At 45.2% G+C, this 16,313-nt stretch overlaps 1 protein-coding gene and 1 long non-coding RNA gene across 2 annotated transcripts in view; one reads left to right on the top strand and one right to left on the bottom strand.

Annotated features, from left to right (window-relative positions):
• The window catches only part of TIMELESS (timeless circadian regulator), a 166,989-nt gene extending 163,434 nt beyond the window's left edge, over positions 1-3,555 (bottom strand). Inside the window, exon 1 of the mRNA XM_075852095.1 lies at positions 3,360-3,555. The gene's annotated coding sequence lies outside the window, so the exon portion shown is untranslated. The remainder of the gene's footprint in view (positions 1-3,359) is intronic.
• A 234-nt stretch (positions 3,556-3,789) lies between these two features.
• LOC142742397 (uncharacterized) overlaps positions 3,790-16,313 on the top strand; it is a 64,040-nt gene continuing 51,516 nt past the window's right edge. Inside the window, exons 1-2 of the long non-coding RNA XR_012881371.1 lie at positions 3,790-3,926; positions 4,265-4,395. This is a non-coding gene — a long non-coding RNA (uncharacterized LOC142742397). The remainder of the gene's footprint in view (positions 3,927-4,264; positions 4,396-16,313) is intronic.

Raw genomic sequence — 16,313 nt, 5'->3', positions numbered from 1 at the left:
CTTTATTGAAATATACATTGGCCATCAAAATATAAAAACAATATAGCACACAGTTAAAAAGGAGAGTATGGAGGAGCTGCGTGAATAATCCAATATATATGCTACCATACTAAAAACATCCTGTGATGTGGTAACAAATGCAGATATCTATAGAAAAGATAATCATATAGATCAAGTATTTGGACAACAGAAGCACATAAATATATTTAGCACCTGACAGAAGAGCACACAATTGTGCATGCATATAAAAGTATACAGCTAGAGCTCCAAGTTGCACCCAAAACAAAGACCATGCTTTATAAATAAAGGATATTGCACAAACCCATGGACTGCATGATAGGAAGCACGCAGGAACACTCCACACTGACCGCCCCCGACGCACGTTTCGCCGTCAGCTTTCTCAAGCTTGAGAAAGCTGACGGCGAAACGTGCGTCGGGGGCGGTCAGTGTGGAGTGTTCCTGCGTGCTTCCTATCATGCAGTCCATGGGTTTGTGCAATATCCTTTATTTATAAAGCATGGTCTTTGTTTTGGGTGCAACTTGGAGCTCTAGCTGTATACTTTTATATGCATGCACAATTGTGTGCTCTTCTGTCAGGTGCTAAATATATTTATGTGCTTCTGTTGTCCAAATACTTGATCTATATGATTATCTTTTCTATAGATATCTGCATTTGTTACCACATCACAGGATGTTTTTAGTATGGTAGCATATATATTGGATTATTCACGCAGCTCCTCCATACTCTCCTTTTTAACTGTGTGCTATATTGTTTTTATATTTTGATGGCCAATGTGTTATGTATATTTCAATAAAGTTTATTTTATATTGTCATGGTACATGACTTGTGCTATGTGTGTTTCATTTTCTGGATATACTAGTAGTCTTCACAGTCTGGTATAGGTATTGATATTTGCTTTATGATTTGTGTGGACGCATTATTGTTTGGCGCATGCCAATGGTCTATACTCGTATAGGTATTCATCATTATGTCTCAATACATTGCCTGTCAGATTTAGGCCGGATTCACACGAGCGTGTGCGTTTTGCACGCGCAAAAGGCACTTGACAGCTCCGTGTGTCAGCCCCGTATGATGCGCGGCTGCGTGCTATTCGCGCAGCCGCCATCATTATGACACTCCATTTGGATGTTTGTAAACAGAAAAGCACGTGGTGCTTTTCTGTTTTCATTCACCCTTTTCACAGCTGTTACGCGAATCACGCGCGTCCCACGGAAGTGCTTCCGTGTGGCATGCGTGATTTTCATGCACCCATTGACTTCAATGGGTGCGTGATGTGGGAAATACGGCCAAAGAACGGACATGTCGTGACTTTTTCTCAGCGGATTCACGCTGCGTAAAAATCACGCAACTGTATGCACTGCCCCATAGACTAATATAGGTCCGTGCGACGCATATAACGTACGTCTGAATAAATATAAATAAATATAGCAATGCACTATAGCAGCGATCTTAAGATCGCATAGTAAAGTCCTCTAGTGGGACTAAAAAAATAAGTTATGCGAAATAAAAATTAGTAAAAAAAAAACAAAAACATAAAAAGTGGTTTTATTTAGTGAAAGTGTAAAAAATAAGTAAGTAAAACTACAAATAAATTTTATCGCCGTGACCGTAATGACCCAAACAATAAAGTTAATGTAACTTAAATCGCAAGGTGAACATCGTAAAAAAAAAAAAAAGTTCATCAACAAGTTCTACGTACTCGAAATAAGTACCAATCAAAACTACGTCTCATCCCGCAAAAAAAATGAGCCTCCATATCACTACATTGATGGAAAAATACAAAAAATGACGGCTCTTGGAAAGCGACGATGCAAAAAGAAAATAATTTTAGATCAAAAGTTTTTATTATGCAAAAGTCGTAAAACACAAAAAAACTCTACATATGTGGTATCGTCGTAATCGTACCGACCCATAGAATAAAGGTAACGTTTTCTTTATGCCGCACAGTGAACGGGGTCAATTTAAAACGCATAAAGCAATGGCAGAATTTCAGCCTTTTTTTCTATTCCCCCCAAAAAAAGTTATTCAAAAAATATGTACCCCAAAATGGTGTAAAAAGTACAACTAATCCTGCAAAAAAACAAGTCCTCATACACCTATGTCCACGGAAGAATAAAAAAAATTATAGCTTTTTGAATGCGACTGTCGAAAAAAAATAGCTTGGTCATTAGAGCCTAAAATAGGCTGGTCACTAAGTGGTTTAAGAGGCTCTGTCACCAGATTTTGCAACCCCTATCTCCTATTGCAGCAGATCGGCGCTGCAATGGAGATAAGAGTAACGTTTTTTTTTTGTTTTTTTTTAAAACAAGCATTTTTGGCCAAGTTATGACCATTTTTATATTTATGCAAATGAGGCTTTCTAAAGTACAACTGGGCGTGTTTAAAGTAAAAGTACAACTGGGCGTGTATTATGTGCGTACATCGGGGTGTTTTTACTTCTTTTACTAGCTGGGCGTTCTGACGAGAAGTATCATCCACTTCTCTTCACAACGCCCAGCTTCTGGCAGTGCAGACACACAGCGTGTTCGAGAGATCACGCTGTGTCGTCACTCACAGGTCCTGCATCGTATCGGCACCAGAGGCTACATTTGATTCTGCAGCAGCATCGGCGTTTGCAGGTAAGTAGCTACATCGACTTACCTGCAAACGCCGATGCTGCTGCAGAATCAACTGTAGCCTCTGGTGCCGATGTGTCCTCGCTCGTCCGACACAGGACCTGGGGCAGGAAGTGACGACACAGCGTGATCTCTCGAGAACACGCTGTGTGTCTGCACCGCCAGAAGCTGGGCGTTGTGAAGAGAAGTGGATGATACTTCTATACACAACGCCCAGCTAGTAAAAGTAGTAAAAACGCCCCGATGTACGCACATAATACACGCCTAGTTATACTTTAGAAAGCCTCATTTACATAAATATAAAAAGGGTCATAACTTGGCCAAAAATGCTCATTTAAAAAAAACAAAAAAAAAAAAAAATAAAAACGTTACTGTAATCTACATTGCAGCGCCTATCTGCTGCAATAGCAGATAGGGGTTGCAAAATCTGGTGACAGAGCCTCTTTAAGGCTTAAAATAGGCTGTCATTAAGGGGTTCACTTTGGGGTCAGCAACCTTCGGCACTCCTGCTGTTGATAAACTACAAACCTCAGCATGCCCAAAGAGCCTTTGGCTGTAAGGGCATGCTGGGAGTTGTAGATCCACAACACCTGGAGTGCCGAAATTTGCTGACACACACTTACTTACTAACAACCCAGAAACTATTACAAGTTTATCACAGAGTGAGCGCTGACACGCAGGACACCGGAACAGAATCTAGAACTTCTCATACAATTACTGACCTGCGTCGCAACTGTTCTATGGAGGGGGCTGCAGAGGTTGTTGTCCAGTAATAGAGACCCCCGCCCCTCTTCCACTGTCCAGAGCTTCAGATGCCCCACAGCCCGGTATCAAGAGGCTTTCCGGGCTCTGTTTAGCAGCGGCTCCTTACAGAGCGCGGGAAACTCAGTCAGTTTCCCCCTCGTGTCAGGTCTGCGCAGGATCATACCAACTTTTGCCGAGAAAGAGGGGGGAACAACATTAAGTTGGGGCCACTGTTTGACTCGTTCATCATTCAGTTGTCATATTAAAAAAATGTATCCAAAGTGTATTAAAAACATCGATAGTAAAGCTGCTCATGTTTTGTTCCGGTTAAGCGTTATTCCTATACACCCCCTTCCACATAGTAGTGATGAGTCGGCCGGCTGGTAGATAGAGTACAGTTGGCGGGTAATTTGTTTTGTGTGATGCGTGTGAATAAAATGCGTGTCGCTCAAACACGACTGGCGACTATTCAAAGGAAATGAAGTACTCTGTTCCCTCCACAATGCAGGCAGCGTGTGGCCAATTCATCAACAGAACCTGGCGAGGTTTCTCAACACTTTTCTAGATTAAAAAAAAAAAAAATGCCTTTCAAAGATGAGTCGCACTGGGTGTAAGGGCCTGTTCACATCACCGTTAATTTCCGTTCCGGGGTTCCGTCGGAGGTTTCACCCGACAGATCCCTCCGACGGAACCCCGGAACGGAAATGAAAGGTGATGTGAACAGGCCCTAACTGGAACCAGGTCTGTTTTTGTAATGCGTTCTTATGTATTAGAAACAGTGGCATGAGGGCTTCATATGGCGTTCACCCCGAATACTTTTCAATGTATTTACAACAGTAAAAATTTTCAAAAATACGTTGGTTAATTTCCTCTATATATCCAGATGAAGCTACATGGCGACATGTTCAGTGATAGACCAGGGCTACTCCAGGGGCAGACTGACTGGGCCAACAGAGCCTGACTATAGCGTTAGTGGAGCCGACAGCCCTCCAGATTAGACCCTGTTCACATCAGGTACGTGAATGCAGTGTTCCTATTGAGAGCGGGAGGGGGCTGCATGGGCGACATCGCACTTTATGCCTAAACCGTGGAATACGTTGCAGCCTTCCGTTGGAGGTATTTATCGGGAGTCCTGACATATACCTCTGTGAAAGAAATTAAAGTGTAACTAAACTTTCTGAAAACTTCTGACATGTCATACTGACATGTCCGAGGTTTTGATCAGCAGGGTTCGGAGCAATGAGATCCCCACAGATCGCTAAAATGAAGCGGCAGAAACACTCAGGTGAGCCGCTTGGTTACTGATCGGCTTTTCTCAGAAAGCCGAGGTAACGGTGTATAGACTCAATAGAAAGTCTATGGGCCCGTACACCAACTGCTCGGCTTTCCGAGGAAAGGCGATCAGAAACAAATTGACTCAGCGCTCACCCGAGCACTTCTGCCACCTCGTTTAACCCCTTCCCTCTTTGGCCACTTTCTTTCCTGACAGAGCTTCAAATCTGACATGTTTCACTTTATGTAGTAGTAACTTCGGAATGCTGGTTTCTTGTGACACATTCGACTTTGTTACTGGCAAAAAGCTGCTCAATACATTCAGTATTTAATCGTGAAAAACAGCAAAATTTAGGGAAAAATTGCAAAAATTTGCATTTTTCTACATTTAAATGTATCTGCTTGTAAGACAAATAGTAATGCCATACAAAATGCCTATTAAAGGGAATGTGTCGCTAGAAAAAAAAAAATATTTTTTTAGTTAAACTGTTAGTCAATAAATGATTACACATTGTTCTAATTTTTTTAATTTTTTCACAAGTCAGGAAATATTATAAATTAGATTCTAATTTATAACATTTCCATGTTCTGGTCACTAGAGGGAGCAATTTCCAAAATTGCAGCATTGCAATGTGGTAAAGCATCCTCATTGCTTTATGCTGCAAATTTGGTGTAGACACACATGCTCTAGTGTGCTCACACAATGCCCCCTCCTTTATCTTGGCTAGTGCCATGAGAAAGGAGGGGGTTGAATGTTCAAACCTCCTACACTGTGTGCCGCCATTTTTGGAGCGAATGCACAGTGTAGGAGGATTAGATACAGTGTAATCACACATTATAACACGAACATACACAAACATAACTTACCTGCTCCTGCCGCCGCCGCTGCCTCCGCTCCTAGTCCTTGCTTCTGAACATATGGACGGAAGCTGCGACCGGAAGTAGTTATCTTAATGTCCGGCCGCGGCTTCCGGTCCACATGAATATAGGGCCAGATGTCGCTCAGCTGAAGACCTTCCTTTTGGTCTGTATGGGAGCGGCGCATGCGCCGTTCCCACACAGACGGCGTACGCTATAGTGAATAGAACGGCTCCCGTTCGCATTCACTATGGGGATGTATGTGCCGTATTCCATCTCTGTATGTGTCGTTAATCGACACATACAGAGATGAAAAAAAAATGGCAGCCCCCATAGAGAAGTAAAAGAAAGAAAAAAGTAAAACACAAAAACACAAATACAATTTATTTTAATAACACACTAAAAGCAAAAACATATAAAAAAAAAATTCTGCGACACCTGTCCTTTAACATCCCCCATATGTCTACTTTATGTTTGCATCGTTTTTTTAACATCCTTTTATTTTTCTAGGACGTTACAAGGCTTAGAACTTTAGCAGCAATTTCTCACATTTTCAAGAAAATTTCAAAAGGCTATTTTTACAGGGACCAGTTCAGTTGTGAAGTGGCTTTGAGGGCCTTATATATTAGAAACCCCCAATAAGTCACCCCATTTTAAAAACGTCACCCCTCAAAGTATTCAAAACAGCATTTAGAAAGTTTATTAACCCTTTAGACGTTTCACAGGAGTTAAAGCAAAGTAGAGGTGATATTTGCAGAAATTCATTTTTAATCCATTTTTTTTGTAACACAGAAAGTTTTACCAGAGAAATACAACTCAATATTTATTGCCCAGATTCTGCAGTTTTAAGAAAATATCCCACGTGTGGCCCTAGCGTGCCTATAGACTGAAGCACCGGCCTCAGAAGCAAAAGAGCACCTAGTGGATTTTGGGGCCTTCTTTTTATTAGACTATATTTTGGGCACCATGTCAGGTTTGAAGGGCTCTTGCAGTGCCAAAACAAGTGACCCCATTTTGTAAACTACACCCATTGAGGAAATTATCTAGGGGTATAGTGAGCATTTTGACCCCACAGGTTTTTTGCAGAAATAATTGAAATTAGGCCGTGAAAATGAAAATCTACATTTTTTTCAAAGAAAACAATACCCCATATGCGGTCATAAACGGATGTTTGGACACACGGCAGGGCTTAGTAGGGAAAGAGCGCCATTTCGCTTTTGGAGCTCAAATTTAGCATGAATGGTTTGCGGAGGCCATGTCGCATTTGCAAAGCCCCTGAGGGACAAAACAGTGAAAACGCCCAAAACAAGATGTAATTTAGGAAGCTACACCCCTTGAGGAATTTATCTATTGGTGTAGTGAGCATTTTGACATGTGTTTCATAGAATTTATTAGAATTGGGCAGTGAAAATAAAACAATCTCTTTTCTTCAATAAGACGTTGCTTTAGTTTAACATTTTTCACTTTCTCAACAAATAAAGGAAAAAAAGAACCCCAACATTTGTAAAGCAATTTCTCCCGAGTACGGCAATACCCCATATGTGGTCATAAACTGCTGTTTGAGCACACAGTAGGGCACAGAAGGGAAGGAGCGGCTTTTGGAGTGTAGATTTTGCTGAATTTGGTTTCTGGGCGCTATGTCGCATTTGCAAAGCTCCTGTGGGACCAAAACAGCGGAAACCCCAGAAGTGACCCCATTTTCGAAACTACGCCCCTCAAGGTATTCACCTAGGGGTGTAGCGAGCATGTTAACCCCGCAGCTGTTTTGCAGAAATTAGTCGATTTTGCAGAGCGAAAATGGTTTTTTTTCCATAGATATGACAATATGTGGTGCCCAGCTTGTGCCACCATAACAAGACAGCTCTCTAATTATTATGCTGTGTTTCCCAATTTTAGAAACACCCTACATGTGGCCCTAGTCTTTTGCCTGAACATTCGACCAGGCTCAGGAGTGAAAGAGCACCATATGAAATTGAGGCCTAATTTGGCGATTTACAAAGTATTGGTTCACAATTGCAGAGGCTCTGATGTGAAGTAATAAAAGAAACCCCTGAGAAGTGACCCTATTTTGCAAAACTACACCCATCAGGGCATATCACAGAAGGAGTCCATTTTGGCTTTTGGAGGCCTGTCACACCAGAATTAATTTTAGTGCACCATTCTGAATTTGCCATAGTACTGGAGTGGCAGACTGTCAGAATTTACCAAAAATGACCATGATACATAAAAATACACACCCCAAATTCTATTTCTAGCGGTTCAATTTCTATTTTAACCCTTCACATTTTTTACAGAATTTGCACAAACTTGGACCAAAAAACTGTAAATTGCATTTTTTTTTTTTTACAAAAGTGGCACTTTTCTTAAGCCATTTCGAAACACCATATGACATGCTAGTAAAAGTGACACCTTTCCACATTCTGCTATTTCTCCCGTGTACGGCGATACCAAATATGTGTGTCTAATCTATTATACGGACCCGTTATTGGGCATATCATAGGAGTCCATTTAGGCTTTTGGAGGCCTTTTTACGCCAGAGCTGGTCTTAGGGAACTACGCTATATTTTCCGTGGTACTGCAGGTCATTTTGACAAGTATAAATGTCCTGCTAATATTCATCTAGGGGTATAGTGAGTATTTTTAATAGGTGGAAATAAATAAAAAATAGTTTTTTCCAGAAAATATAATATTGCTGCATTTTTAAAGTGAAACATTATCCAATAAGCAACCCTCCCTTTTGGTTCTCCCTACAAAAACAGTGTGAAAGTAAATGAGTTAATAATGTGGGTAATATCACGGACTTTGCCTTCATAGATTCTAAAGGCGGATGCGTAGCCTGTACCGCTCTCACAGAGCTTGTAGATTTTAACCCCATATTTTCCTCTCTTTGAGGGGATGTACTGGCGGAATGAGAGCCTGCCTTTGCAACTCATCAGCGATTCATCCACCGCTAGTTTTTTTTCGGGGTTGTACACCGGCATAAATGACAATTTTTTTTATCAGGGGCCTTATTTTATACAGGCGGTCACGGCCTGGATCACTACGGGGGGGGGGGGGCATGGTGATTGTCGTTAAAATGAAGGAAGCGCATTAGCACTTCATATCTACTTCTGGTCATAACGGCTGAAAAAACAGGTGTGGCATGTGTAGGGCTTGTTGCCCAATATGACCTGATTGAGGGCTTTTTCACTAACCCCATGTTGAGGATGAGCCCTAAATTTTTTTTAAGTTCGCCATTATTTGTGGGGTGCCACTGCATATAGGAGGACATTGGCTTTTCAGCAAAGAATTGGCGAACATACACATTGGTTTGGTTGACAACCAGCTCCAATAGTTCATCTGTATTGAATATTTTTTAAAAATCGAGGGCTGTAAAATTTTCCACATTAATATTTATCTCTGGTGTGGCAATAGATTCTGGGATATTAGTGGAAAATTACTCTGTGGGTACCAACTCAATATATTCTGGGGGAATAGAGTGGGCCGTGTTACTAACAGCCCGGTCTTCAGGAGATCCCCGCGTAAACCGCTGTTATGCGGCCCCCTCCCTCGCAAACCACTCAGACGCGGCACTTGCTATTCAGCACCGCATCTAGTGGTCTCCGATCGTTGCCCTGAAGCCCGAGGCTGTTACCAGCAGCCCGGTTTTCCGCAGCACCCCGCATGATGCGGGGAAAGATCTTCTGAAGTGCCGACGTGAAAAGCCGACACTTCAGAAGAACTACCCTGAACGACCGACGTAAAAACACTATACGCCGGTCGTTAAGGGGTTAAAGGGTTAAGCATCGATTTGATATAGAAGTTAAAATGGAAGATAGAACAATCAGACAAAATAGTGGAGTTAGTTCATTTCTTTCACATTTCGATGTCCATGTGGCATCAAGTCACATAACTGTTGCAGCCAATTTTCACCCACAGCAGTGGCGTTTTTTCCATGCTGATGTCATGCGGTGGTGAATCACCATTATCATTTGATGTCACATCATCCTTATGTCAGTTTGTAAACAAGAAGAACCAGGGATCAACGGTGTGAGAGTGGTTAAAAATCAAAGTAAATAAAGTAAGTAAATATTTTTTTTTACACATTTTAATAATTAAAAAGCTTTATTTATAATTCTTAGAAGATGTAGACCATTCCGTTACTAGAGAACCAGCTGGAAGTTGCATATGTCCCCACCAGGTTGTGCAGCAGATGAAGCATTCAGAAATTGCCTTGCCTTTCTTAATGTCATGAAGAGTCTGTGGACCCACTGGGCTGTACCGCCTTGGTGGTAAGGCGGCTGGCCAACAGGGAGCAGGTGAACGTCTATAGTTCGAATAGGTACCTGTGGCAGCTCAGACAGCAGCAGGGCAGACTCGGCTTGGACAAGGCAGCAGGTAGACATCAGGCGAGGTGAAGAAGGTCAGACGTGGATACAGCACGACACGACTTTGGCACAGCACAGTTCTCGACCAGGATGGTATGGAATGCAAGGAACAGGAACTGGAAGAGGTACAGGAAACAGGAACTGGAACAGGTACACACTAGGAGGCCATCACATAGACAAACTATAGGGAACACAACAACTCTCAGGCATAGAACTAGGGGGCTGGACCCCTCTTATAGTCCAGGGTACTCACGGGTCAAAGTTAATCAACGAGGTCCGGTGCGCGCTGCCCCTTTAAGAGCAAGCACGAGCGTGCGTACACCCTACGGGATCCGGCTGAGGTGAGTGGACGCGAGCGCTGGCGTCTCCTGAGGAGGAGGCTGGAGCCAATGCTTGCCAACTCGCCCCCCCTTCTTGAGACCAGAGCGAGAGAGAAACTTCTTCAGAAGAGCAGGAGCATTGAGGTTCTCCTCTAGCTCCCAAGACCTTTCTTCAAGACCGAACCCCCTCCAATCCACCAAATAAAAGGTCTTTCGGTGTCTAGGATCTCTTGAGCCTCATAGGTGTCTGAAGGGCCGCTGGAGGCAACCCCCTGGCTAGAAGTCTTGTTGTAGCGGTTCAGGACCACCGGCTTCAGGAGGGATACATGGAAGGAGTTGGGGATCTTGAGGGTAGGAGGCAGCCGAAGCTTATAGGCGACAGGGTTGATCTGCTGTAGGATCTCAAAGGGTCAGAGGAACCTGGGAACAAACTTGCATGATGGCACCCTTAGTCGGATATTCCTGGAAGACAGCCAGACCCTCATGCCAGGAGGAAACTGAGGAGGATCTCTTCTCCTTGTGTCAGCCTTCCGTTTCATGCGGTCGACTGCCATTAGGACGGAGGATCGAGTCTGCTGCCAGATCTGCAGAAAGTTTCTAAACGTGGAGTCAACCGCTGGTACCTCGGAAGTATCGGGCACCGGGAGAGGAATTAGTGGGTGCTGGCCGTAAACAATGAAGAACGGTGTATTCCTTGTAGACTCGCTGTTGTGATTATTGTAGGAGAATTTTGCCCATGGGAGTAACTGTACCCAGTCATCATGTTGCTTGGAAATGAAGTGGCGTAGGTAGTTCTCCAAGATCTGATTAATCCTCTCGACCTGACCATTGGACTGAGGATGGTACGCTGATGAAAAGCCCAACTGAGGAGTCCGCAGAGGGCTCTCCAGAACTTCGAGGTAAACTGAACCCTCCGATCATACACAATATGCTGCGGCAAGCCGTGCAGGTGAAGATGTGTTGGATGAACAGCTTGGCCAACTGAGGAGCAGAAGGAAGTCCGGTCAGAGGAACGAAGTGGGCCATCTTCGAAAATCGAACCACCACCACCCAGACAGCACTGCATCCAGCAGAGAGAGGCAGGTCCGTAATAAAGTCCATAGCTATATGCTGCCAGGGAGCATTGGGCACAGGCAGTGGCTGGAGCAGGCCAGCAGGTCTGGAGTGAGCGGCCTTGTTGGCTTCACATACAGAACAGGCAGAAACGAAGTCCATAATGCCCATGGGCAGCGTGGGCCACTGGAAGTGACGAGCAATCAGATCCCGGGTCTTACGGACCCCCGCGTGACTTGCCAGTCTAGAGGAGTGTCCCCAGCGGAGGATTCTTCCACGATCAGCCAGATGCACAAAAGTCCTCCCTGGAGGAATGTCCCCAACTAGCAGGGGATTGGCAGAGATAATGCAAGACGTATCAATGATATTCTGGGGTGTCTCCAAGGTGTCTCCTGTCTCGAAAGCCCTGGACAAGGCATTGGCCCTCACATTCTTGTCGGCCGGGCGATAATGGAGCTCAAACTGGAACCTTGTTTAGAACAGTGACCACCTGGCCTGACGAGGGTTCAGCCGTTGGGCCGTCTGGAGGTAGGTCAGATTCTTGTGGTCTGTAAAAATCAGGATTGGATGAGCTGCGCCCTCTAATAGATGTCTCCATTCTTCCAGGGCCAATTTGATGACCAGTAACTCCCGATCCCCAATCGAGTAGTGTGCGTTCTGCGGAAGAGAAGAGCTTAGAGAAATATCCACATACCCTTGACTTGCCCTTGGGACCTCTCTGGAACAGGAGTGCACCAGCACCGACAGAGGATGCGTCCACCTCCAACGAGAACTGCAGAGAGACATCCGGATGATGGAGGATAGAGGCTGACGTGAAGGCACTCTTCAGGCTATTGAATGCGGACTCCGCCTCAGGAGTCCACACCTTGGCGTTCATATCCTTCTTAGTAAGGTTACAGATAGGAGAAGTCAGTGAGGAGAAGTTTGGAATAAACTGCCTGTAAAACTTAGTGAATACCAGAAAGCGCTGTATGGCCCTCAAGCCCTGAGGACGTGGCCATTCCAGAACAGACTTTACCTTCTCAGGATCCATCTTGAGACCTGGATTCGTGACGATATAGCCCAGGAAGTGTAGAGCATCTCTGTCAAACACGCACTTCTCCAGCTTGGCGTACAGACGATTCTCCCTTAATCGTAGCAGAACTTGACGGACATGTCTCTGGTGCGTTATAGGATCTGGAGAAAAAAATCAAGATGTCATCAAGGTGGACTACTACACAAACATAGAGGAGGTCATGGAAAATGTAATTCACAAACTCCTGGAAGACCGCGAGAGCATTACATAGGCCGAAGGGCATAACTAGATACTCATAGTGTCCATCACGGGTGTTAAATGTAGTCTTCCATTCATCACCCTAGCGAATCCGGACTAGGTTGTAAGCCCCACGCAGGTCTAGTTTAGAAAAAATCCTGGCACTACGTATATGATCAAACAGTTCAGAAATCAGTGGGAACGGATATTTATTCTTTACCGTGATCTGGTTGAGACCTCTGTAGTCAATACAAGAACGAAGAGAACCATCCTTCTTTTTGACAAAGAAGAACTCGGCTCCTGCCGGGGAGGAAGTCTTCCGTATGAAGCCCCTCTCCAAGTTCTCCTTCACATAGGTGGACATGGACATAGTCTCTGGCAAGGAGAGAGGATATACCCTACCACGGGGAAGGGATGCACCAGGGATCAGTTCAATAGGGCAGTCATATGCTCCATGTGGAGGCAATGTCTCCACCTCCCTCTTGCTGAAGATGTCGGAAAATGCAGCATAATGACTCGGCAATCCTGCCAATGACCGAGGCAGCGAAGGCTGAGCCGAACGAATCTGCACCAGGCAACGACTTTGACACTCAGGGCCCCACTGGAGAACCTCGTCAGAATTTCAGTCCAGGACTGGGGCATGCAGTCGGAGCCAAGGTAGACCCAGCAACACAGGGTTAACAGCTTTGGACAGGACATAGAAAGACAGCAGTTCGGAGTGAAGGGCTCCCACTTGGAGCCTCAGCAGCTTGGTCACAGCTAAAACAGGATCTGGCAGAGGTAGTCCATTCACTGAGGCAACTGTCAACGGGCTCTCCAGAGGGGTGGTGGGCAATTGCAGTAGGTCCACCAGATCTCTGCGGATGAAATTAGCAGCGGATCCAGAGTCCAGTTATGCAGAGACCTGATGCGTTTTCTCGCCGGAAACTATGGTCACAGGTATGGACAATTTAGACAGAAGTCCATCTTCACCCAAGGTTGTCACTCCTAGCAACCCTAGGTTTTGGGATCTTTGGGGATACAGGCGCACAAGATGGCCATCGAGGCCGCAATAAAGACAGAGTCCAGATGTGCGTCTACGTTGTCTCTCCTGGGTAGATAACTTATACTGTACACAGAAGAGAACAATCAGAGCTTTTCAAGCCAATTTGTATATAAAAATTAGAATTTTATTAAACACATATGTGACACACATCCCCCATGAGGAAGCACCTGTGGCGAAACGCGCGTTGGGGTTCATGAAACTACCTCTCTCTTGCTGTCTATGGGTAAGGCTGTTGTTATAAATACTATTGCGAAGCACTGTCACTTTACTCCATCCCCTCCTTCTCACATTCACCGAATATGTCTACAAAGTGTACTGACTGAAAATGGGATGATTTGGGTGTAGGTGCATATATTTTTTCAAAAAATGTTTTAATACAGCCTATAAACCCATATATTATATGCAGCAATTGTAATTGCTAGCTCCGTTGTTCATACTAGGGTCTTGTCTTCACAGATTTTTACATTGTTTGTTATATGTGTTTAATAAAATTCACATTTTTATATACAAATTGGCTTGAAAAGCTCTGATTGTTCTCTTCTGTGTATGGATCATTACATGGAGCTGCCTGTATGATAAAATATGGGGGGATGTTTTTGTTATAAACGGTGCCCAGCCCTTACTATAATTGCTTTTGAAGTATACATATTGAGATAACTTATACTGGTCCGTTATTACCGACTCCTTAGGAGGATCAAGATATGAGGACAGCAGGGGTTGCTGCAAAGCAGGAGCCAGACTAGGAAGGGCTCCCTCCCGACGAATCTCTTTGAGGCGTTCTCGGATCCATATATCAATCCGGGCAGACAGAAGGATGAGGTCATGAGGTCATCCAGGTTAGACGGTAGATCCCGGGCAGCAAGTTCGTCTTTAATTCTAGAAGATAGTCCATGCCAAAATGCAGCCACCAGGGCCTCATTGTTCCATAACAGCTCTCCCGCCAGGGTGCGGAAGTGGATGGCGTGCTCACTCACGGAGGTGTCTACTTGGCGCAGGTTAATCAAAGAGGCCGCTGCAGATGAGACTCGTCCAGGCTCCTCAAACACCATGCGAAAAGTCCGGAGGAAGGCTGGGAAGTCACGGGTCTCTGGTCCTTGTCTCTCCCAGATAGGGTTCGCCCATGCAAGAGCCTTGCAAGTGAGGAGAGAGATGATGAAAATGACCCTGGCGCCATCAGACGAAAATGTCCTAGCATACAGGCAGAAGTGGATCTGGCATTGATTAAGAAATCCACGACAGGTACTTGCTTCTCCTTCATAGCGGTCAGGAAGTGGCAAAGAAACACGTGGGTCAATACTGCCAAGAGTTGTTGTAAAGGATCTGCCAGACACAGCTTCTGTGTCGACGCCCGTGGATAATCAGTCTGCACCTGCTCCTAAGTCTAAGAGAGTGACACGATCTTCTACCAGTCAGGCTGGGAGGCTGAGGAGTGGGAGAGCCTATCACAGCCTGGCCAGACGGAGCTAGCTCCCGCCCTCTGTCTATTTATACCTGCATTTCCTGCTCCTCCTTTGCCTGTGATTCTTTTCTGTTTCCTGGCTCTGCTGCTCCTGCTATGATTATTGACCTTGCTTAATTTTTTTACCCTGGCTTTACTGACTACGCTCCTGCTCTGCTATTTGTACCACGTGCACTCCTGGTTTGACTCGGCTTGTTCACTACTCTTGTTGCTCACTGTGTTGCCGTGGGCAACTGCCCCATTTCCCTTAGCTTCTGTGTACCCTTGTCTGTTTGTCTGTCGTGCACTTATTGAGCGTAGGGACCGTCGCCCAGTTGTACGCCGTCGCCTAGGACCTGGCCGTTGCAAGTAGGCAGGGACTGAGTGGCGGGTAGATTAGGGCTCACCTGTCTGTCTCCCTACCCCGTCATTACATAATCACAGGCCATATACCTTTTCTACCCTGGTCCCTGACACAACTATGGACCCCCTTGAGACCCTGGCTCAGCAAATGCAGGGCCTCTCCCTACAGGTCCAAGCCCTGGCTCAGAAGGGCAACCAGCATGATGCTACCCTGGTAGTGCCCCCCACCTCACCTCTTGAACCCCACCTCAAGTTGCCTGACCGGTTCTCAGGGGACCGGAAGACTTTTTTTCTCCTTTCAGGAGAGTTGTAGGCTCTATTTCCGTTTAAAGCCCCACTCCTCAGGTTCTGAGAGCCAGCGAGTGGGTATAATTATGTCCCGGCTCCAGGATGGGCCCCAAGAATGGGCCTTCTCCTTGGCTCCTGACGCCCCTGAACTTTCTTCTGTTGACCTTTTTTTTTCTGTTCTCTGGCTCATCTATGACGAGACTGACAAGACTGCCTTTGCCTAGAGTCAGCTGGTGACCTTACGTCAGGGTAAGAGACCCGTTGAGGAGTACTGTTCTGATTTTAGGAAGTGGTGTGTAGCTTCTCGGTGGAATGACCCTGCCTTGAGGTGCCAGTTTAGATTGGGTCTGTCGAACGCCCTGAAAGACCTGTTAGTTAGCTATCCCTATTCTGACTCCCTAGATCAGGTTATGGCTTTAGCGGTACGTCTTGACCGACGTCTCAGGGAACGACGACTGGAACGTTTTTGTGCCTTCCCCTCTGACCCCCCATGATGGCTCCCGAGGTTCCGTTGCTTCATTCTTCCACGGAAAACTCGGATGAACCTATGCAACTCGGGGCCTCCGTCTCTCCCCAACAAAGTAGAGAGTTCCGCAGGAAGAATGGTCTCTGCTTCTACTGTGGGGATGACTAGCATCAAGTTAACAACTGTCCTAGGCTTAAGAATAAGCAGCCG

The sequence above is a fragment of the Rhinoderma darwinii genome, chromosome 2, assembly GCF_050947455.1.
Source record: "Rhinoderma darwinii isolate aRhiDar2 chromosome 2, aRhiDar2.hap1, whole genome shotgun sequence".
NCBI classification, from domain to species: domain Eukaryota; kingdom Metazoa; phylum Chordata; class Amphibia; order Anura; family Rhinodermatidae; genus Rhinoderma; species Rhinoderma darwinii.
The sequence above is the reverse complement of the archived record's forward strand: the minus strand, read 5'-3'. Positions and strand labels throughout refer to the sequence as shown.